The sequence below is a fragment of the Trachemys scripta genome, chromosome 2 (genome assembly GCF_013100865.1).
Source record: "Trachemys scripta elegans isolate TJP31775 chromosome 2, CAS_Tse_1.0, whole genome shotgun sequence".
Taxonomy (NCBI): domain Eukaryota; kingdom Metazoa; phylum Chordata; order Testudines; family Emydidae; genus Trachemys; species Trachemys scripta.
Genome location: NC_048299.1, coordinates 210,345,479 through 210,370,517, shown reverse-complemented (window position 1 = coordinate 210,370,517; position 25,039 = coordinate 210,345,479). Strand labels below are relative to the sequence as shown.

Sequence of the window (25,039 nt, the reverse complement as noted above, 5' to 3'; positions counted from 1 at the left end):
TATTTTTAAGCCAGTTTCATGAATTTTTGGGAGATCTAACTCATGATTTTTGAATTCTTACCGTTGGCAATACTGTCCCTATGCACTGGAAGTGTGTCTGGTTGCACAAAGCACTTCTCAAAAGTACTACCCATGCCCTGTATGCCATGTCCCTCTTTTAAAATAATACCCCCGCTGTCCCAGACTTACATCGGGCGCAGAATACCAAAAATATGTATTCATCTGATTAAAAGTAATTCTCACAGAAAATACTGCACAAACACTAGTTACACAAAGGAATTAAACCTCTCCTCCCCATATACTTCCTCTGCCAGTAGGATCAGAACCACCCCGAGGGCACACAATTGCCTCTCTCTAAACCTGAAAAGACGGAGTTCTGGAAGGCTTTCTCCTAGTTCTTTCATTGGGCTCCTTGTTGAGCTCCACAGGCAGGTGCACTGATGGTTCAGGAGTTAGCACTGAATCTATCATGTACAGTTAAGCTGCCGCTGGGCTAAGCTCCCCATTTCACCTTGAATAGTACTTTCTCTTTAATCTTGAGGAATTTATACAGTGTGTTATCCTTTTAAATATCTCTACAAATTCCTCATAAGATCTGTAGCACAGGCAGTGCCTTTTTATGATAGAAGGACACAGTATGTTCCCATGCTAGAATGTTGCATTCACCATAACTTAGCCCATTGCTTCACTAAGCCCATAACATTACATTAATTATCTGAAGTTGCGTTTATGGTTAAGATGGCTGCAGCCTTTTATTCTGATAGTCAGCTAGCCCATCAAAAGACTGATTATTCACAACAAATCATAAGAGTCTTATGGAGCCCTGCAACATGCGTTTTAACACTTTGAAAGGAAATAATAAAGGTCCTGAACCACGAAAGAGAAGATATTTCTACTAACTCGCGCTGACAAATAAAATCAGCATAATTTAAATGTAAATGTCAACAGCAAACATACAGTGCTCTCAGCACATCAGTAATAAAAAATGTTGCATTTCCTGCTAAAACAAAAAAGGAGCATTAGTCTGGAACATATAAAATGTATTTGTCACAAGAATGTATTGTGTATTTAAGTGTGTGAAAAAGGAATTGCTAATCTCAGCACATAGAAATTTACTAAATAGTTGCACTTTCAATTATTAATGTTGTACAACAGTTATTGTTTACCTTAGTAAAGCAAACAAGCTTTACACACAGTCATCTATGGCAGTGTCACCGTTTTAATGTGAATATTGTTAATAGGAGCTAGGGAAGCAGCCGGAAGAGAGAAGCTCATAACAATGTGTCAGCTTGGAATAAGCTGGTGAAGATCTCCGGCATATTGATCCCTTTTAACTCTCGTTCTATCTGCTCAGTCAAGCAGGGATTGCAGAAGAAATACCTTCAGATAGTAAAGTATTTTAACGTTTCTATCAACTCTCTTTACAGGGTGTTATTTGGAGTGTAATAAGATGCAATCCAAATTTCAATTATGTCTGTCTACAGTCTCCAAATATGTAGCAACATATTTTCCCTCTTTAATTCCAGCATTTAGCTAAAGACAAATATATCGTTACCTCCACAGACTTAGTAATGAAAAGGAAATCAACACTCTAGCTACAGACATAAGCAAATGCAGCTTAAATCTCTGCGACTGTTCACTTTGGGCTTGACTCTGTGACGCTTTTCCTCAAGAGAGTAACCCTTTCTCAGGCAAGTAGTTCCATTCAATGTAATGCCACCACTCACCTAAGGAATTCTTTGTAGGATTAGGCCCTACTGAAAATGGAATCAAGTTTGGGCTCACAGCCCCTGCGCAAGGATGACATGCAAATTCATTATTGCCAGGCACTACTCATTTTATGAGCTTCTTGTCTGTCCCCTCGTTCTCTCTCCCTTTGGTTCTGTTGTTGTTTTGTGCCTCCCATCTCTTTCCCTCTACCATTCCTTCTGCCTTCCCTCTCCCTCAGAAGATCCCATTATCCTTGTTTTTGGTCTTCTACATCAGTTTCCTCTCCTCACATACCCTCCCTTCTGTTTTTCTCTTCCCTTACCCAGCCTTTTGAAGGATTGTGCCTGTGCTTACTGAACAAAGCTCTTCCTTAGAAATGCCACCAGGAGCATCTGAATGAAATTGATAAGAAAACTGATAAAAATTATAGGATCCCTAAGCTCCCAGGTTTCCTGAGGAAGGACTAAGTGCAGGAAGCACAAATGTGATCCTCCTGTACTCCCCACAAGGGAATATTAGCAATTAGGCCAATGAGTGGTGATGAAAGAGGCAGGAAAATGCAGAATCTTTATGCACCAACTTTAAATCTGTGTAATTTTCTTTAACATGCATATCACAATTATACTGCCTGTTCTCAATGTGTCATTATTGCTGTCCAGAGCTACTATGTATGTTGGAGAGTGTGTGCACACATGTATAAATAAAAGAACAGAAGAACCACATGATGAATGTGTCTGAAAGATTAAAAGAAGAGTTATATCAATCTTACAGCATTAGCATTGATAACAATATGCCTATGTCAGACATTGTATAATGCACTGAATTCAGACAAAAACATGGTTATTTCATTTTACTTTTCATTGCATTAGACATAAACATACTGGCCTGGATGTGTTCCGACTTTATAAACTGGCTTGCAAAACTGCTGTTTGTTCAGACAAAGAAGGCTGCAACTGCTGGACTGGCTTCCAGAGCCACACAGAATGCTACCACATCTTCCATTTAAACAAAAAGTGTTACCTCGGCTCACTCAGATGCAGTTTACACCCAAGACTTGGAGAGAGAGTTCGCTACTCCGAATCAGTTCAGCCTATCTTTGTGAAGAGAGAGCCTGACTTTAGACCCATGGAACCAGCAGCCATGGGTCCCCCTGCATGTTCTGGGCCTAGAAATATAATGGATAATCTCAGCTTTCATTCTGAAAAACAGAGGATGTTTATTGTGAAGATAGCCTTGGAAAGGTAAAATTATTTCAATGAATTCTAGAGTTGAAAGCTTATTACTGATTTTGCCTAAGAATCACAGCTTATTCAGATACCTTTAGGGCCAATGCAAACTATGGTCACAGGCCCATCAGAGTTCTGGAAGGATTCCAGATTAATTTGCAGCTCTGGGGGCAGACTGCAGCTGATAGCTTGTAGTGGCCCTACAGCAGGAGGGCTGGATCTTCTACCAATATGCCAGTGTGGTCTCTGGCACAAGGATAGGCAGGTCCATACCATCAATTTAGTAGATTAGGCACAGGATTCACGGACTGCTGCACTCTAAGCCCAGGTCTCACAATGACTCCCTCAAGCTGTTAACTCTTCTGTCTTGTTATCCCCATTTTAAGATGGCGGGACAAACATTTACCTCAGAAGAGGGGTTGGTGATGATTGTGCCAAATGTTTGCATAGCCTATACACATGCTAAAATTTACTAGCATCCATATGGCTGGGGCTTAGTGGTTCCCAGACACACATGCACACGCATGCACTAATGTATTTTAACAACTGTCCACTGCAGACATTTTTAAAATATCAGCAACTACATATGTACCCCAATAAAAGCATCTGGGCTGCACTGTGGCAGAAGAAATGGTCTCTCTCTCTCACACACACACTATATAGATATAAAACAAATTGTTCATTTTGGGGTGTAACCCACCCAAACTCTTAGGCCAAACCCATATATAGTGGTGTGATCATTGTGGAGAAGAGTTGTTTACAAGTTTTGGGAAAGCACAGAGAAATGAATTTGTTTGCAGACCCCCTCAAAAATGCTCAGGCTGACTTTGGGTAAAATTTTCAAAAGCACCTAAGTGACTAAGGACCGTAAGTCCCATTTTCAAAAGTGATTTAGACTTTTAAGTCTCATTGATATCAAAGGAACTTGGGCTCTAGGGTCCAGATCCTCACAGGTGTTTAGGTGCCTAACTCCCATTAAAATCAATGGAAGTTCAGTGCCTAAAGACATTTGAGGATCTAGACTGAAGGGCCTAAGAAACAGATTGAGTTTATCCAAAAAGGATACTGTTCTACTTGGTAGACAGTGACAACTAAGGAATGCAAGCCAACTCTCCTCTGATGGACAATGACCTCTCATTAATTGCTAGTTATTTGCTGTCACCGTCTGCTGGCAGAGAAACAATAAGCATGTGTACTAGTACCCGTGCTAGGATAGAAAAGCAAACAGATGAGAAAGGTTCATTATATCCTGTACAAGTGTCTGCAATTTCTATGCAACTCTTGCTCTCTCAATGAAATATTTTATGCTGTGATTACTTCATAATCAAGATCATGGCATGCAATGATTCTTCCAGATCTCACGGTATATTAGCAAATGCTTTGATAGCATCCCAATTACTAGCAAGCCTCATACAGGTTTAAGGAGGGACATTCATTGAAATAGGTAAAATTTTCTATGTTAATGATCTCCCAGTTGTAGTGACAAGAGTGCATGGATTCAAAAAGCTAAAGAGCCCCTTTTTTTTTTATTACAAATAACAGAAAGCAACAAGTAACAGAGGGTCCTGTGGTCCTCTGTTACTTTTTACAGATTCAGACTAACACGGCTACCCCTCTGATAGAAAGCAACAAGAAGAAGACCAGTCTTTTCACCTGAACAATTTAACAGCTAAAAGTCTATTTTGGCTCATAGTTTAAAAGGTCAGCCTTTCAGTTCAGAAGCTGTCATTTTCACATTAAGGATCCACAATTATTAATACATGTACATACATGCATGACATACATATATGTTCTGTTGACTGCTTACACTAACATCTCTCTGTTTGGGTGGCCATTTCACTAAAGCATAATTGCCAAACCAGCATGGGCTTTGATGGGCAGCCAACAGCCATCTCTTTCTTTAGCGAGGCACTCCTTGGCAACAGAACTGAAGCTTGTGCACCACGCCACATAATCGCACTTGTTGACATACAGCCCATTCAAAGAATATTTCAAGAGTGAAAGAAAAGAGGAGAGTTTACAGGCACTTCTGCCTGGAATCAAGGCATACTGCATTGCTGTGGTTACAATGGGAAATGATTCAGTGGCAAAACAGATGCACCACTAACTACACCATTTTTGAGAGAACATAATCCCTGTATAGAGAAATAAACTAGGGCTGTCAAACTATTAAAACAAACAATCACAATTAATTGTGAGATTAAAAAAATCTATCGTGATTAATCACAGTTTTAATCACATTGTTAATAACAGAATACCATTTATTATAAATATTTTTGGCTGTTTTTCTACATTTTGAAATATATTGATTTTAATTACAACACAGAATACAAAGTGTACAGTGCTCACTTTATATTATTATTCTTTATTACAACTATTTGCACTGTAAAAAAGATAAAAGAAGAAATAGTATATTTCAGTTCACCTCATAGCAAGTATTGTAGTGCAATCTCTTTATCATGAAAGTGCAACTTACAAATGTAGATTTTTTTTGGTTACATAATTACACTCAAAAACAAAATAATGTAAAATTTTAGTGCCTACAGATCTACTAAGTCCTACTTCTTGTTTAGCCAATCACTAAGACAAACAAGTTTGTTTACATTTACAGGAGATAATGCTGCCCACTTCTTATTTACAATGTCACCTGACAGTGAGAACAGGTGTTCACATTGCACTTTTGTAGCCGGCGTTGCAAAGTATTTATGTGCCAGATATGCTAAACATTCGTATGCCCCTTCATGCTTCGGCCACCTTTCCAGAGGACATGCTTCCATGCTGATGATGGTCGTTAAAAAATAATGCATTAATTAAATTTGTGACTGAACTCCTTGGGGGAAAATTGTATGTTTCCTGCTCTGTGATTTTACCCGCATTCTGCCATATATTTCATATTATGGCAGTCTCATAAGAACATAAGAATGGCCATACCGGGTCAGACCAAAGGTCCATCTAGCCCAGTATCCTGTCTTCCAACAGTGGCCAATGCCAGGTGCCCCAGAGGGAATGAACAGAACAGGTAATCATCAAGTGATTCATCCCCTGTCGCCCATACTCAGCCTCTGGCAAACAGAGACTAGGGACCCCATCCCTGCCCATCCTGGCTAATAGCCACTGATGGACCTGTCCTCCATGAATTTATCTAGTTCTTTTTTGAACCCTGTTATAGTCTTGGCCTTCACAACATCCTCTGGCAAGGAGTTCCACAGGTTGACTATGCGTTGTGTGAAAAAATGCTTCCTTTTGTTTGTTTAAAACCTGCTGCCTATTAATTTCATTTGGTAGCCCCTAGTTCTTGTGTTATGAACAGGAGTAAATAACACTTCCTTATTTACTTTATCCACACCAGTCATGATTTTATAGACTTCTATCATATCCCCCCTTAGTTGTCTCTTTTCCAAGCTGAAAAGTCCCAGTCTTATTAATCTCTCCTCATACAGAAGCCGTTCCATACACCTCATAATTTTGATTGCACTTTTCTGAACCTTTTCCAATTCCAATATATCTTTTTTGAGATGGGGTGACCACATATGCATGCAGTATTCATGATGTGGGCGTACCATGGATTTATACAGAGGCAATATGATATTTTCTGTCTTATTATCTATCCCTTTCGTAATGCTTTCCAACATTCTGTTCGCTTTTTTGACTGCCATTGCACGTTGAGTGGACGTTTTCAGAAAACTATCCACAATAACTCTTAAGATCTCTTTCTTGGTGGTAACAGCTAATTTAGACCCCATCATTTTATATGTTTTCCAATGTACATTACTTTGCATTTATCAACATTGAATTTCATATGCCATTTTGTTGCCCACTCACCCAGTTTTGAGAGATTCTTTTGTAGCTCTTTGTAGTCTGCCTAGGACTTAACTATCTTGAGTAGTTTTGTATCATCTGCAAATTTTGCCACTTCACTATTTACCTCTTTTTCCATATAATTTATGAATATGTTAAATAGGACTGGGCCCAGTACAGACCCCTGGGTGACACCACTATTTACCTCTCTCCATTCTGAAAACTGACCATTTATTCCTACCCTTTGTTTCCTATCTTTTAACCAGTTACCAATCCATAAGAGAACCTTCCCTCTTATCCCATGACTGTTTACTGTGCTTAAGAGCCTTTGGTGAGGGACCTTGTCAAAAGCTTTCTGAAAATCTAAGTACACTATATCCACTGGATCCCCCTTGTCCATATGCTTTTTGACCCCCTCAAAGAATTCTAGTAGATTGGTGAGGCATGATTTCCCTTTACAAAAACCATGTTGACTCTTCCCCAACAAATTATGTTCATCTATATGTCTGACAATTTTGTTCTTGACTATAGTTTCAACCAGTTTGCCTGGTACTGAACTCAGGATTACTGGCCTGTAATTGCCAGGGTCACCTCTGGAGCTCTTTTTAAAAATTAGTGTCACATTAACTATCCTCCAGTCATTTGATTTAAATGATAGGTTACAGACTACAGTTAGTAGTCCTGCATTTTCACACTTGAGTTCCTTCAGAACTCTTGGGTGAATACCAACAACTCAGCATATGTTGTTTGATTTAAAAAAACTTTCATTGCAGATTTGACAAAACACAAAGAAGGTACCAATATGAGATTTCTAAAGATAGCTACAGCACTCGACCCGAGGTTTAAGAATCTGAAGTGCCTTCCAAAATCTGAGAGGGATGATGTGTGGAACATACTGTTAGAAGTCTTAAAAGAGCAACACTCCTATTTGGAAACTACAGAACCCAAACCATCAAAAAAGATAATCAACCGTCTGTTGGTGGCATTTGACTCAGATGATGAAAATGAACATGCATCAGTCTGCACTGCTTTTGATCATTATCGAGCTGAACCCGTCATCAGCATGGAAGCATGTCCTCTGGAATGGTGATATAAGTATGAAGGGGCATATGAATGTTTAGCGTATCTGGCACATAAATACTTTGCAATGCCAGCTACAACAGTGCCATGTGAACACCTGTTTGTTTGTTTTTTGTCTCTGGTGCTGCCTGATTGTGTACTTCTGGTTCCAAATGAGGTGTGTGGTTTATTGGTCAGTTCGTAACTCTGGAGTTCGTAACTCTGAGGTTCTACTGTATGTGATTTGACAAAGCTCAATACACATGGACCACCAACATAAAGAGCAGTTTAATGAGACACAAGGGCATACAATTACTTGCATGAGTTAGCTTGAGCCCATCAGCATCTTTCATGCATGTACATGCTGAGGTGATCGACTCTGTGTTTAATGCAGGGCAAGGAAAGAGAGAAGGCCAAAGTTATTCCATGAGCCTGGAGTTTGAGCCATGCACAACCAGTATCAGAACTGGATTTCATCCCAAATCATGTGCAGGAAGAGACTTGCTCCTACAATCTACTCTTTTTTTAATTAATTCTGGGCTTTATTTTTCACACATTTTTAGTCTTTGTAGTTTGAAGAAAAAGGTGGTTTGTAGTTTGGTTTTTAAGGACATACCAGAAAGTGTTACATTGTTTGTTTTCTACTCTTCTCTCTCTTCCACCACCATGAAGCAGGAGGCTGCCTCATGACAACTTGCCATGCTGGGTCTTCTCTTACTCTGTGGGCAAAGAGAATAAGAAGCAGCTCGCCCACGCTCCATGTTGGAGTTAGTGTAGTTCAAAAGCAGTTCTACTCTCCTGCACACACCAAGATTAATGGCTCCAAGTTTCTCAGTGTCTTCAATGGAGCTATTCATGCATAAGTGGGATGAGCCAGTTTTGGCACTAACTTAGCAGCTGCTCTGTCCCCAGCAGGCCCAAAGACAGGGGAGAAAATCAGGCTGTTAGTTTAAAGTGACATGGCCAAAGTTACTTCTGGCAGGGTTTTATCAGCTATACTAACTTAAAACTCCACAGTTATGGGGTTTAGTAACAGGGAAGCAATTCCTGAGCAATTTGAAAATCCCTGTGTAATGCAGAGGGATTTCCTTTTTTCACTTAATTCTCATCCTGTCAGAAGTATTTTATATTATGACTCTTACATCACAAAAATTCTAGAAGCTGCTGTCACATCACATTTGAATTGCTGTTACCCTTTTAGACAACAAAGCCAAGCCAGAATTTGTCAGAACCAAGAGAACAGGAAAATCAGTGTGTTTTTTAGATCAAATTTGTTTTTAAACATTGTAAGGGGAGAACTCTAGGATACTACCCAAGGAAATTCCAACCTAACCTTCCTACTTTACTTCAGTGCAACTCCCTTAACTCTCCCATCACCACCACCACCATATACCACAAGTTGATCTCTAAAAATAATTTTAGTATTTAGGCCTTGTCTACACTGGCAAGTTTCTAAGCAGTAAAGCAGCTTTCTGTGCTGTAACTCCCGAGGTGTACACACTGCCAAGCCATGTAGTGCACAGAAACTGAGCAGTTGCCGCGCTGTAAAAAAACCACCCTGACAAGAGGTGTACAGCTTTCTGCGATGGGGCTACACTGCCCCGGTGCCAGTGTAGACACCCTGGTCGATTATAGTGTTGCAATTGGCCTTTGGGAGGTGTCGCACAATGCCTGTTCTTGCCTCTCTGGTCATCGGTACTGTCCTGCACTCAGGTCACCAATCGTCATCCCCACCCTGTAAATTCCTTTGGAATTTTGAAAGTCCCTTTCCTGTTTGCTTGGTGAAATGTGTAGTGGTCTCAGCGCATCTTTCCAGGTGGCCAAGCCTGCTCCATGCACCAGGTGATCCTCGGCTTGGAGTTATGCGGAGCTGCTGGACCTCATCAGCACTTGGGGAGAGGAACCTGTCCAGTCCCAGCTGTGCTCCAGCCATAGGAATTATGATACCTACAGACAGATTTCACAGTGCATGATAGAAAGGGGCCATGACCGGGCACATTGCAGTGCAGGGTCAAAGTAAAGGAGCTGCCGAACGTCTACCACAAGGCATGGGAGGCAAACCACCGCTCCAGTGCTGCGCCCACGAGCTGCTAGTTCTACAAAGAGCTGGACCCGATACTTTGTGGCGACCCCACATCCACTGAGAAGGCCATGGAGGATACTTCAGTGGCTCACGTGCCAGTCGAGAGAGGACCAAGCCAGGAGGAGGAAATCTTGGACGAGGATGTGGAGGGGGACCAAGAGGCAGAGGATGACTCGGAGGTCAGAGATTCATGCAGCCAGGAGCTCTTTTCTACCCCAGAGGAAGCTAGCCAGTCACAGCTGTCAGATCTTGGCAAACAGGAGAGGAGGCCTCTGGTAAGTGGCTTTGATTTTGGGACTCGCTGAAGCAAGTTGTTGGGGGCAGGAGGGTTGCAGAAAGCAGGCTTGTGTCTGTATGATGCGTGTACCACCTAATGCCTTGTCTGAGCGTCAGAAGAGGCTGTTGACTGACTCCCTAACTTTATGGGAATCTGCCTCAGAGATCTTCAGGAAACTCTCATGGAGATACTGGGCAATCTGCTGCCGCAGGCTCTTTGGCAGAGGTGCTTTGTTTCTTGCCCCATTAAGGGTAACTTTCATGCACCACTCTGCCATCCTGGGGGTTGGAGGGGAACCATTGTTGCACACAGGTGAGCCACATAAGGGCCAGGGCAGAAGCTGCTGTCTTGGAGAAGACCCTCCCTTGATTCCCTGCTCACCTTCAGCAGTGTGATATCTTACATAATGAACACAGCCTGTGGAAAATGTGGGGACCGGAATGATTATCAGGACCCACCTACTGTGCTGGCTCTCCCCAAGAGCCACGTGCCCAGTGTACAGTAGGATCCGGGAACACTGATTTACCCTGCCCCTGTGGCTACTCACCATTTTGGGGGGTCTTGTGGCTCATGTGTGCTTTCCTGGGATCAGCCAGCTAGTGACAGGTGTGTGAGTACTGACTGTATTTTATGTAACCCTCTGCCCATCTAAGTTGGCAGCAACAAGGGCCGGGTTCTGTATCTAGGGGTTCCATTTCAATAACGCAATGTAAAACCGGCTCGAGCCCCCACCCAGTGACCTGGGACAATTACATACCACCCCCTGGGTGCCTCTAGGAGGCAATTCTTCCCCTCTCGCAAGCACGGCGTTTGAGTGTAGCAGAAAATGTTTAATAACATGAGGTAAACGACATCAGCATTAAATTGGAAAAACACCACAAACAGGATTCATAACACAAACCATGACCAAAAAACCCACCCCAGCAAATTGGGCTGTGTCCTTTCCCTTTGGGTTTTTGAGTCCAGCAACCCAAAAATCACCCAGAGTCCCCAAAGTCCAACACTCCCAAAGTCTCTTGGGTCCAGCAACCACCCAAAGTCCCAACAAACCCCAAAGTCTCTGTCCCTGATCAGTGCAGCCCCAGAGCAAAGCGGGAGGAGCACGCCAGGTGTTAAAGGGCACCTTACGTGATCCGAGGCCGGCCGGCCGGCCGTCTCTCCATGGGGTTCCGCCACAGCCTTCACCACGAGCCAGTCCACTTCCTGCCGTCCCACGAACTGCTCCGCTCTATAAGCTGCTTCGCTCCGCTCACCGACCTGTGAGCCGCTCCAGCCGTCCCCACAAACAGCTCCGCTCGCTATTCCTTGGGCCACTCCAACCGGCCCCGCAAGGCTCCTCACCGCTCACTGCTCCTCCAGTTGTCCCCACAAATTGCTCTACCAGTTGATTAGCAATATAGCTTCAGGCTCCCCCACTAGTCAACACAGCAGTCAGTGATCTCAGCTCTTAATAACTTTAGCTCTTTTGTGATTTCAGCTCTTAGTGATTTCAGCTCATAGTAGGGGAACCCCAGTGCTGGTGCACCATTGGCCCAAAGTGAATTCAGCTCAGCAGCCTGTAACTAGACTCCTAATAGAATCAAAGTTAGCTCTGACATTCAACAGTGGAGAGAGGAGGTGGTGCAACTGGTGTGTTAAGCCCTCAGAGGAGACCCATACCATCAGATACAAATACCTGTCCCCATCCTCTCTCCATTCACTGGGTTTTGTAACCCATGCCCCTTGTCAAGCAAGTACTACTTAGGTAATGGTGAAGGACTCACTCAATCCTTATGTCATACAACAGTTCCACTGGCCTTGATTCACAGAATCAGGGTAACAAAACTTTATTCTTCCTGCCCCAATAACAGAGAAACTGGGGATCCCACACTAGCCAAAGTAACCACTTTCAGTTGCTGTTGTTTCATGCCAGGCGAGTGGGTGTGCCTATGCAAACAAGATCAGCCCCTGGAGTTCTTTTCCACACTCGCCATAATTCACCACCAGATGTCAGGGTAGAGCTCATCCTGACTCTGCTTACATTTAAATCACTGAATCAGTGGTCTGTGTGTTGCAAACAATACTGCTTCTGTATTTGTTTCATTTTGGCTTCACAGAGATGACTTTGGAGGCCCTCCCTCTTTGTTATCGCCGGTTGAATGGCTGTGCAGAATTAGAAAGTGGCCACGAAGAACTGAAGAGGACTTTCTCTGTGAGGTTATGATATACTTCGTAGCCGAAAAAGAGGAATTGAAGGAATGGCAGGACAGCGAGAAGAGGGACCAAAAGGAGACCGAAGCGTGTCAGAATGAAGCTACTTAAACGTTATGGAGCGCCAAGCGGACATGCTCCAGGCGATACTAGCACTGCAAACTGAGCAGCTCTGCACCTGCCCTCCCCTGCAGTCGTTGTCATAAAACTCTTTCCCATGTGCCCCCCGGACACCACCAACACATTCTTATCAATCTCCTGGCTCCAGTCTGTACCCACTGCATTCCACTCCTCCTGCCTCACAGTCCAACACTGCAGATTCCCAGTACCTACTGAACTCAACATCTGTCCCTCAGCAGTTTAGCCCTGTTGAAGTACAGTACCCACTGCACTGTACTTCAAAGGAAAAGACTGGATATGATCCCTGAACATACGCAAATCTTTAACCGTTCTGGGACCCCACCTCCTCCTGGGACCTTCCCTTCCCCCATCCCCCTCAGTGCTGAGGTGTTTTTTTGTTTGTCTCTCTCCTCTGGTTGTTGTTTTTTAATAAAAGAATTGTGTTGGTTTGAAAGCAATCCTTATTCTATTAATTGAAAGCAAACAGAGCCCTGAAAAGCAACAGACAATTGTCTTAAACCTTCATATTGCATCGTCTGCACCATTCACAATCACCTCCTAGCATTACAAGCACTGCACTCTAAAGCATAGCAACAAATATTGGTGGCTTTCAGCTTCAAATTGCTCCCTTAAGGCATCCCTGATCCTTATGGCCCCACACTTCACCCCTCTAATAGTCCTGGTCTCTGGCTGTTCAAATTTGGCCTCCAGGCACTAAGCCTCAGCAGTCTATCCCTGAGTGAAGCTTTCACCCTTCCCTTCACAAATATTATGGAGCATTTAGGATGCAGCTATAAGCATAGGATTATTGTCATTGGCCAGGTCCAACTTCCCATATAGGCAGCACCAGCGGGCCTTTAAACAGCCAAAAGCACACTCAACCGTCATTCTGCACTTGCTCAGCCTGTTGTTGAATTGCTCCTTGCTACTGTCAAGGTGCCCCGTGTATGGCTTCATAAGTCACGGCATTAAGGGGTAGGCAGGGTCTCCCAAGATCACAATGGACATTTTGACTTCTCCTATGGTGATCTTCTGGTCTGGGAAGAAAGTCCCTGCATGCAGCTTCCTGAACAGACCAGTGTTCCGAAAGATGCGTGCATCATGCACCTTTCCGGACCAGCCTGCGTTAATGTCTATGAAACTACCATGGTGATCCACAACTGCCTGGTGAACCATAGAGAAATACCCCTTCTGATTAATGTAGTCGGTAGCTAGGTGGTCTGGTGCCAGAATTGGAATGTGCATCCCATCTATCGCCCCTCCGCAGTTAAGGAAGCTCATTTGTGCAAAGCCATCCACAATGTCACACTCATTGAGCAGAGTCATGGTCTTTCGGAGCAGATGCAATTAATGGCTCTGCACACTTCCGTCAACATGAGTCCAACGGTAGACTTTCCCACTCCAACCTGGTTAGCGATCGATCGGTAGCAGTCTGGAGTAGCCAGCTTCCACAGTGCAGGCACCACACGCTTCTCCAACGGCAGGGCAGCTTTCATTCTCGTGTCCTTGTGCCACAGGGCTGGGGCTAGCTTATCACACAGTCCCATGAATGTGGCTTTCCTCACCCAAAAGTTTTGCAGCCACTGCTCGTCATCCCAGATGTGCATGACGATGTGTTCCCACCACTCAGTGCTTGTTTCCTGAGCCCAATAACGGCGTTCCACTGTGGTCAGCACTTCCATGAATGCCACAAGCAATCTCGTGTCGTAGCTAGTACGCGTGGCAAGATCAATGTCGCCCTCCTCTTGCCTTTGTAGTTTAAGGAATAATTCTACTGCCACTCGTGACGTGTTAGTTGAAGTGAGCAGCATATTGGTCAACAGTTTGGAATCATTCCTGCAGACTGAAGAGGCAGAGCACGCAGTACACAGACCAATGAAAGATGGCGCCAAACGTGGATGGAAGCACAGGGATTGCTGGGATGCAAAGCAATGGGACAGGATCCAGGATACCCCGTGACCCCCTCCACCTTCCCACAACTCTTAGTGGCAGAAGAGGAAGAGATGCTCTGTGGGATAGCTGCCCAGAGTGCACCGCTCCAAATACCGCTGCAAGTGCCGCAAGTGTAAACATGCTATTGCGCAGGCAGCTGATGAGCAAACAGACAACAGTGAACAGACAACAGTGGTTTCCCTTCAGCCCTCTCTGAACAGCGCTGTAACTCCCGGTGCTGTAACTCTGCCAGTGTAGACATACCCTTAGATTGCGTTTGGCAACAAACCGGAAGTGGTATATCTACACACAGCTGGGAGGTGTAATTCCCATCTCTTGGGTAGATGTACGCGGGCTAGCTCCGCTAGTATACTAAAATTAGCAGTGTAGCCACAGCTACATGGGCAGCAGGAGATGTTGTGATCAGTGGGCCTACAACTTCACTCTAATTGTAAACTTAACTGGTGAAAAGCAGATAAAGAGTCATGAATTTTCAGAATGATCACTTGTATAAAACTGTTCAAGAAAAGATGTGAGAAGGAGACAAAGATTGAATAAATATAAACAAAGAGGGTTTACTGATCCCACTCAAAGACTATGTTAAGATCAAGACTGGTAAACAAAAGGGCAGAAAAATCAAAAAGCAAGGAACCAATTCTGGAAATTAGGCCTACCTTGTGGACAAAATAATGAGAGGATGGCTATTTCGCTCATCACTCCCTTTGGAGTCTTTAAAAAGAGACTTTGGGGGAGAACAAGGAGACCTTTTACCATCACTGCAGCAGAAGGATTGTTGTCATGACACCAGACCTTGATACTCCAGTGGGGACGTTTGACCATCATTGCTGCATCAGTGAGGACCCCAACCTGATACACAAGAGCTCCTGCTCTGTGTTCCCCTCCTTTGTGTCCCTCCCTCCCTACCACCCTCCCGTTCAGCTTTTCACTGGATCCTGAAATCAACTTCTACTGCACGGCACCAGCACAGTGAGATACGACAGCCCATCCAGCTCTGCCCAGATGGAGAAGGACCAGTGAAGGAGAGGGACCTGACAGACCCACCAGATGATATTTCTGACGGGGAAGTGAGTCACTGTCCAGAGCAACAGCTGTTGTGGCCAATCTGCCAGCCCAAAGCATCCATCCATGACTCACCAGCCGCCCAGTATTTTGAGAACATCAGCAAAAGCCGTATTGTCCTCATCTTTACTATCCTCTCTCTTCTCTCCCTTCTGTGTCTGTCTGTTTTGTCTAGAGCAGGAAAGTGACAGTCATTTGCAATTCAGAATTGAACAATAGAACTAATCCTTTCTCCCCCACCAAGAAGGACTGTTTGACTGAATAATAGAATTTAACCAACATTCACTGTCTCCAGAAAGGACTTTGAACAGTTTTGATTAAGTCTGTTTTGGAGAAACAATCAATTTCAGTTCTAATGATCTTTACCTCATTTTGATTCTTTTCCTTTTGTGTATTTCAATCAATAACTTTCTAACCTTTGGTCTGAGTGTTATGGTGTGTTTGTCATGGTATTAAATACACTAAAGTTTGTGTATATCAAACCCCATACCTTGTTTAACAGTGTTTAAGCTGGACAGTGACTGGGTTATGTTAACACCTTTGGCCCATATATATTCCATCAGATTAGTACAACAGAGAGACTAGCCACCTTAGTACAATCCCATCCAACCCCTGGGCACATACTCAGGTGCAGCTACACAGCAAGTCTTAGCGTGCTAGTTCAAGCAGAGCTAGCAAATGTACGTCTACTCAGGGTGGAAATTACACTACCCAGCTGCTGTGTAGACATACTGTAATGTGGGTTTTTTTCCTGAGTGGGATGTTTAACAAAACTTCATTTCCTCTCTTAGGGAGATTGTTGAGCTCTCTTGAGTCAATATTGGGTCAACTTTTTTAATGTATGCAATTCTACAATATACATGCATATAGAGAATACAATAGGTATATTTTATAAATTAAAAATCAATACTGTTCATATGCTGTAATTACCATACCTTAACCAGACGTTTCCTTACTGTACATTTTCTAAACTAGCCTAGTCCTGAAGTTCTACAAGTTTAGGACACTTTGAAAAGACAGCTCTCCTCTTCTCCGAGAGCTCCCAGAAATGGATTAAAATTCAAAAGGAAGTTGATTTACAAAACATAGGTGGTTACATGCATAACAAGAATTGGGTTGATGACTGTGATATTCAGAAATCAGATGGATATTTTATACAATATATTTTAAAATTTACAGATCAGTAATGTTTTACTATGATTTTAAAACAGAAGTTTCAGGGTTATTTAAAAAACAACAACCCAAACCGGTTAGACTTATCACTGGTAATTCTTTTTGTAATTTAGGTTCCCCAACCTCCTTGCAGAGGGGAATCAGTTGTGTGAAATAAGGAGAGAGTTACCTTACGTTAGTCTCTCCCGGTTAATTCTCATTGCTCCAAACAATTGTTTTTTCTTACATTTTCAATTAGAATCTGTAAGGGACTGGGATCTAGGCTAGCTGGCCTAGCAGTCATAAGTGGGCTGGTGTTCACATGTCAAGGATGGCCACAAGGCAGTAGTCAGTGAGCAGGGATCAGAGTAATCATTAGTGCTGGGATCAATAGGCAAGAGTCAGGGTCAGAGCCAGGCCATGATCATAGACCAGAAGTAATTGCCAGGCTGGAATCAGGAGACAAGAGTCAGTGTCATGCTGGGGTCACAACCAGAGGTAGCTACTAGGCTGGAATCAGATGGCAAGAGTCATCTGTTCTAGGGTTGGAGACTGATGATCAGAAAGCAAGGTGAGGTCTAGAATCATAACAAGCCAAAGATCTATGTGATTACCCAGACCACATCCTGAGCCACACTCCAGGGCTAAATAGAGAGCACAGGCTACAGGGTTCTGTCACTCTGGATCCTTTGGGCGGTACTTCCTAAAGTGCCTAATTCACCTGCATAGTATCCAAGTGGCAATATCAGCTGTCCTAGGCTCTATAGTTGTAGGTTCTAGTTCCACGGATTCTTACAAAATTGCATTGTTGTGGTATTTGTATCAGTAAAAAAGGATTTCAAACAGCCACTCCCATATTATTCTAAATCAAGGAACTCATGTGCTCTGTTATCTGTTGAAGGTAAGTGCCATAGCAAGTTCAGAATACATTTCTAATTCAAGATAACTGTACTGTAGATGTCTTGTTTTGTTTTTGAATACGGCTTAGTGTGAAATCTTCCCTGTCACTATTTTACATATTGCTGAGGCTATCATTACTGTAGTACTTGGGTGTTATTTACTTTAATTTAGAACTAATATCAGTTTCCCCGGAGAGAGGAACAACGCTGTCATTTCTTAACATCACCTAGACAGATTAAAATCACTTACCAGAGCCAACCATAGGGGCCTGTGAAGCCACGGGTCCCTCCTCACGCCCCTCTCCAGGGTCCAGTTTTGGAACTGTAAAAAATGCTAAGGCCAGTCTTCAACTTCATTATTTACAAAATGAGTGAACTCATGGCTCCATTGAAGTCAATGTCAAAAGTGGACCCAGGATTTCACTACGCCTCTTAGCCTTGAAGATGTAGCCTCGTGTAAACTGCTTACTCTGTGAAAGTCTGTCACTGATTTTTCTTGAAAACTCAGGTTAATGCTGTTCATGGTCTCATAGACTCATAGACTCATAGACTTTAAGGTCAGAAGGGACCATTATGATCATCTGGTCTGACCCCCTGCATGCTGCAGGCCATAAAACCGTCCCTACCCCTTCCCTGGACTCTGCTGTTGAAGTCCCCAATCCTGTTTTAGGTGACTTCAATCGGCAGAAACCCTCCTGCTAGAGATCCCTGCCCTATGCTGCGGAGGAAGGCGAAAAACCTCCAGAGGCTCAGCCAATCTGCCCTGGAGGAAAATTCCTTCCCGACCCCAAATATGGCGATCAGTAAGACCCCGAGCATATAGGCAAGAGTCTCCAGCCTGACCCCGTCAGCCATTATACAATTTACCTACCATTTCTTGGTTTTCCTTGACTACTATGTTATACCATTAAACCATTCCCTCCATAAATTTATCTAACTTAATCTTAAAACCAGACAGGTCCGTCGCCCCCACCGTTTCCCTCGGAAGGCCGTTCCAATATTTCACCCCTCTGACGGTCAGAAACCTTCGTCTAATTTCAAGCCTGAACCTCCCCACGGCCAGTTTATATCCATTCGTTCTCGTATCCACATTAGTACTAAGCTGGAATAATTCTTCTCCCTCCCTCGTATTAATCCCTCTAATATATTTAAAGATAGCAATCATATCCCCCCTCAGCCTTCGCTTTGTCAGACTAAACAACCCAAGCTCCTCTAGTCTCTTTTCATACGACAGGTTTTCCATTCCTCTGATCATCCTAGTGGCCCTTCTCTGCACCCGTTCCAGTTTGAGTTCATCTTTTTTAAACATGGGAGACCAGAACTGCACACAGTACTCCAAATGAGGTCTCACCAGCGCCTTGTACAACGGAAGCAGGACCTCCTTATCCCTACTAGATATACCTCGCCTAATGCATCCCAAGACAGCATTGGCTTTTTTCACCGCCACGTCGCATTGTCGACTCATAGTCATCCTGCGGTCTACTAGGACCCCTAGGTCCTTCTCCTCTTCCGTTACTTCTAACCAATGCGTCCCCATCTTGTAACTAAAATTTTTATTAGTCATCCCCAAATGCATCACCTTACACTTTTTACTATTAAATTTCATCCTATTCCTGATACTCCAATTCACAAGCTCGTTCAAGTCTCCCTGCAGGATATCCCTATCCTCCTCCGAATTTACAACGCCTCCCACCTTCGTATCATCCGCAAACTTTATCAGCCCACTCCTGATCACATACGCAGCTTCCAGCGTTGGCCTTTGTGGTCCATGAAAGACACTCAACTGTGGTTCCCTACATTCTTGGAGGACCCTATATCAACTGAAAACTGTATGCTATGCTCTAACTGGCCTGCCTGAACTGCAGCAAGCGGCTTACTCCTGAGGGAATTCTGCTCCAAAAAATTAAAAATTCTGCAATCAGTGTCCTCATCTTTAAAATGGAGATAAGGAGACTGACCCAGCTTTGTCAAGCACACTGATATCTACATGTCAGCCAGTGCAATATAAGTCCTAGGCACATAAGACTGTATAAGAAACTGGAGATTTTATTGTATTGTATAATATTTGACATACCAATATATCATGACATAAGACCTAATCCTGCACTACTGATTTCAATGGAAGCAGGATCAAGCCCATAAAGAAATGCCCATATGAGGGCTCATCGTTAAGGCTGAGTGTTCAGTAACTTTTTCAACTGCATTTATGTTTGTTTCTTGCCTGGATTCATAATGAATGTCATACACACAGAACATACATACCATGTAATATGAAACTTAAATGTAAGGGGCCTGACTCATCACTCCAGTACACCAGTTTTATGCCTGTGTGACTCAAACCCAAGATTCTCTCCCCACCACCACATAGCTGATAAAAACACTCATGGAGAACCCCACACAGCTAGTCATGAACTGTGTAGCCCACGTTAATGACTAGTTAAATCTCATAGACAATTAATCAGTCTGTAACAGTCCACAATACTTACATTTTGTAACTGTGCTGAGTGGGTGGGGGCTTATATAATTAATGTAAAAAACAATAGTTTAAAACATAGTCATTAGGATTTACCATGCTATGCGTGGCAGTATACTTAGGCAGCCTTTTTAAAGATAAACAGTCTTTGCCAACTGTTAATAATGAGTGTGCAAGTTATGCTTAACATCACAAAATTAAGGCACGGAGCTTAATCAGTTTAAACAAAAAGTTGTTCCAGAACAATGTTAACTCCAAGACGGTAGTCCAGAAAACTGCTGAAAATAAAGGAGAGAAACTTTCTGGACAGCTGTTAGATGGCAATTTATTAAACTTTTTAAAGAAGGACATGGTGTGTTTGTTTGTGGCCTTTGTTCTTCACAGCTAATTTCTTCTGACTTTCAACTGTACAAGTGTAAAAGATTATGGAGCTGATTCTCTGCTCACACCAATTTTATACCAGTGTATTTCCACTGACTTCATTGCACTTATAGCTGATTAAGGCTCTGATCCTGGAAACAGATGTGCGGGTGCTGACCTTTACTTACTGAAGTCAACAGAATTATATACTTGTGTAAAATTGGTGTGAGGGGAAAAGCAGCTGTACAGGCTTTTACAATGCACAAATGAAATTCAGAGGAAACTAGTTGTGAAGAACAAAGGCCTCAAAAACAAAAAAGTCACCCTTGTTTGTCTTCTAAACATTTTTTAAAATTTGCCCTCTAACAGATTCCCAAAACCTCTCTCTTGTTTTTCAGCAGTTTTTAGGTTGTGAAATCAATAGGATTCCATGTGGGTGTCACCAGCACATCTCCTTCCAGGATCAGGACCTGATACAAGTGAGAGCAGAATCAGGAATGTTTGAGTATGCAAAACTTGATATAGACTATGGTCAGTATACATTATAATGTACAAAAAACGGTACATAGAGCAGATTACACTGAGACACAATTGGGTGGCCACATACACAGTGTCACATTCATAATTTATGTGCTCAGGCAATGGGTGAGGGGTAATTTTGTATTTACTCTTGCATGAGTGTAGCTGACGAAGTGGGTATTCACCCACGAAAGCTTATGCTCCAATACATCTGTTAGTCTCTAAGGTGCCACAGGACTCTTTCTTGCTACTTACTAAATCTCTCTCTAATGGGTCAGTACAGAATTTTGTACTTTATGCATTGCTTTTTATAAACATGAGGAATTCACTTTCATATTTTAATTGTAATCATAATCATAACTTGAACGTAAATTCTGTTCTTGTGGTAAAACAATAAACACTGCCAGTGCATTCAGTGCTGATATTGGGTAAATATGGGACTTTTGCCATTGACTGTAATGGGAGCAGGAGCAAGCTCTAAGAGTCGGCAGTGGTTATCATTGAAGAGGTGGTACAAAGTCATACGTTCTGAAGCTGAATTTGAACACACACTAACACCTTTTCTGTCAACAAGCCACCTTTTTTTTAAAAGCACACAGCAGTAATTTTTTACATTTTTTATCACTTCATTAGTGAATAGTGTACTGGGTGCCAAAAGTGTGACAGATCCCCATAATGTGTTTGTCCAGTGGTGTGGTGATACATATGCGATATATGCTAACATTCAACTGAAAGCTTACAAAAATACTGTTGGATTCTACAGCAATGATGGAGTTAAAGTTGAAAACGTTTTCCTTTAAAAAAAATTATTATATAACCATCTCCAATACTGGAATAATACGGAAAAATGGCAGCAAAGTGTTCAAAAGAGAACAGTAACTTACACAACTTTGAGCTTGAGACAGGATTGAAAGTCTAGAAATAATAGGCTTATGATGTTGTTTCAACACTTTCTATTTCATGAACCTCTCATTTCAAAACCTTCTAGGTCACTGATAAATATCAGGATTTATCAAGTGACATTTATTCACATGAGTGTTTAAACTCCATCTGAAACATTGCATATGCTAATAAATGAATTCCTACGCACAGTTATGAGGTTTATCTGACCACAGTACCTTGAAAAGCTTAATTTAATTTTTAGGTAATAATTATTCTATGGTATAAATGCTATTACAGTATAGTATGAGCTAACTATTCTGCAGTGACTAGGATATTCGTTGCAAATGATTAAAGTTTGTGAATTAGCAAGTAAGTGGACAGACAATTATAAATACAAAGATAATGCATTATCAAGTATATTTCAATCATTTATTTAGCCAGTTTTTCAATTAGTTGATGATAATACGTCATAGCACACCTGTGAAAGTGCTCTCTGATACATTTGGTAAAAATTATACACTCCACTAAATTAAATTTCTAGAAAAAACTTACAGAGCTGGTGTTTAAAGATGCTAGAATTTTATTAATCAGAGCTAGATTCATCTCTCCCTCTTCCAATCGGCCTGTATGTACACACAAACACAAACATCTTACAACTGCCAGGGTCATCAATGGAACAGCAAGTATGTTTAAAGCCCAGTGACCGGCAACGTGCACCTTCACCATTGAAAAAAACCAACAACCCTGCAGAAAAGCTGAAGTACAGTAAAAGTCAAATAACATATGTCCTAGGCCTACGAAAAAACCCCTGTGCTCCCCCCTGCCCCCTCCACACACACTCTCCCTCTGCACATTAATGTATATATTGGTGATGTTTGGTAATGAAATGCATGATGCCAATAACCACCAGACCTTATAAAAAAGAGAGCTCTCCTACCAGGACCTACTTACTAGCAGACAGATACCAAGTTATCACCCTCTTTTCCCCCCTTCTTACCCCCTCAAGAATTCAGGATCAGCATCCCTCTCTCTCTCTCTCTGTAGCAGGACAACTCCACTTGGGTATTTCATACATTGGAAAAATGAATGCATAACAATGTACCAATGCAAATATGAGTCACGCCAAAATATATTTATATCTAAGTGGGCAACAGGCTGAATAACCCTCTCCCCACCAGCACATCCTTCCCCTTAGCCATTTCCATTGACACCGCAGTGCATTGCAACACTAGCAGCCGCCTCTGGCTCAGAAATTTTCATCCCTCCCCCCCCATCCAGTATTAAATACTCCTCAGGCTCTTTGCAGTGGTGGGAACCATCCTTAATGGAGGCTTCAGCATGCTCTGCGAGCCTTTTGGCTTTTGCATGGGAAAAGGGAGGAAGGGAAAGGAGAGGTGAGGGACAAGATGAGTGAAGGAATGAATGAATTGCTACCTCCAGAAAGGCTCTGTGGGCTGCTGCTTGCTCCTGTTCCTGCTGCTGCTGCTGTCACAGCGGATCAGCTGATATTTACCTGTGAGGTAATGCACACTCTGTAAGGTCACCATGCACCCGCTGAAATAGAGTGCAAAGCAGGAGAGAGACAGAGAGAGGGAGCTGCTGCTGCCGCTTCCCACTGCGAGCCGAGAGGCTGCACCGCGCGCAGGCTGCTGATGCGGCTGCAGCTCCTGGCACATGCTGCAGGTGTCAGAGCAGAAGCTGCCCTGCCTCAGACGGTACCCATCGCGCTTCTGCACATGCTCCAGCCCCCGCGCTCGCCCTCACCATGGGCGTGTGCGCAACCTCTGCACCTGCCTACTGGGCACGGGAAGCCGCTGCCCGGCCCCGGCCCGGGGGAGTCTCGCTGCGCTTCCCCGAACGCACCCTGGCCCTGCCGGAGCCGCGCGGAGCAAGGGGCCGGAGGGGGAGTTGCTGCCGAGCAGGAGGGATTATGACGTATTGGGGGATGGAGGAGCAGGTGGGGCTGGGGGCAGGGAAAGCAGCACATTTGGGGGTGGGGGTAAATCGGGGGTTGCATGGAGAGGGCCAAACGGCCGGGGGATGGATGCTCAGGTGCGGAGGGTTTAGGAGCCGCGGGGGGCGCAGGAGCAGATCGGGGGAGGAGTGGATCTGCGGTGCGCATTGGCTGGGTTGTAGCTCGGGGGCCCGTGGGCAGCCGGGCTGATCAGTGGGGTTGTCGCGGGCGGGGGGTAGGGGGGGCGCTCAGCTTGGCCCGGGGTGCGGGGGGGAGGGGCAGAGCCAGAGCGGGGGGGGGGCGTGATGGAGGAGCAGATCAGGAGGGGGCTGCACATACTGGGGGAGGGAGGATTGGACTGTCAGTATCCGAACCCAAATCTAGAGTGACATACAAAGTCACAGCGCCTCACGTACTAAATATCCCTTGTGCTGGAACAGGAGTTCTTCCCGTATTCTGATTCATTGTTAGCTGGGCAGTGACGTCACCCGGTTTCCCCTTGAACATTACCTCCCAGGAGAGCCGGGTTTTGTTCCAGGGGCCTTAGAACCTGCATTGTACAGCGGAATCCCTAAAGCTATAGAATAGAGAGGCTCACTTTTTAGTGATTTTCAGGTCTGATATCAATTCAAGATTTTGACTGTTTTAATATTTGTTTTCTAATTTGCTCTCCTGCTCTCGCTCTCTAATTAGTAATGGTTCTGCTAATGTCAAAACTGTGCCACCTTGTATAAATATTAATAATTGTTTTGCTAATGAAGTACTTTGTCAATTCCATCCAGTTATTTTGCAAAAATGTATAAACCTGTTCTGGTGATGTGTATCTGTGTCTGTGTTTAAATTGACAGATCAGCTATTTTTACTACATTAGTTAACAAAAAAATATTACAGAACAGAATTTTTCTTGTGAGAGGGAAGCCACTTAACGTACTAGAACATTGAAGATTTAATGTATTTTCTTTTCTACGTGCTAAATGTATTTTGAATCACATTTTTCACCTCCCTAGACTTCCACACTCAATCCTCATATAGCCCTCTTATTTGAGCTATAGTGAAGAGAAGATTTAAGCCTTAGTGAATTGAATTACAGTATGTATAGACCCATATTGTCCTATTTCCCAACCTAAACACACAAACCTACATACAGATTTAGATCCTGCTCCTGTAGGGAGTCATGTGTGTGCTTAGCTTTATTCGTATGAGCAGTTCCATTTAAGTCAATGGGACTGCTCATATGAGGAAAGGTAAGCATGTGTATAAGTGTAGGATTGCAGCCTCTGGTACGCTATAAATACCCAGATGTTGATGAACAGTCATAGCTTCCA

General features: G+C 43.3%; 1 protein-coding gene across 1 annotated transcript in view; it reads right to left on the bottom strand.

Annotated features, from left to right (window-relative positions):
* Positions 1-23,213, bottom strand: part of DTNA (dystrobrevin alpha) — a 280,088-nt gene extending 256,875 nt beyond the window's left edge. The window contains exon 1 of the mRNA XM_034762854.1: positions 23,195-23,213. The gene's annotated coding sequence lies outside the window, so the exon portion shown is untranslated. The remainder of the gene's footprint in view (positions 1-23,194) is intronic.
* Between the last annotated feature and the right edge of the window lie 1,826 nt (positions 23,214-25,039).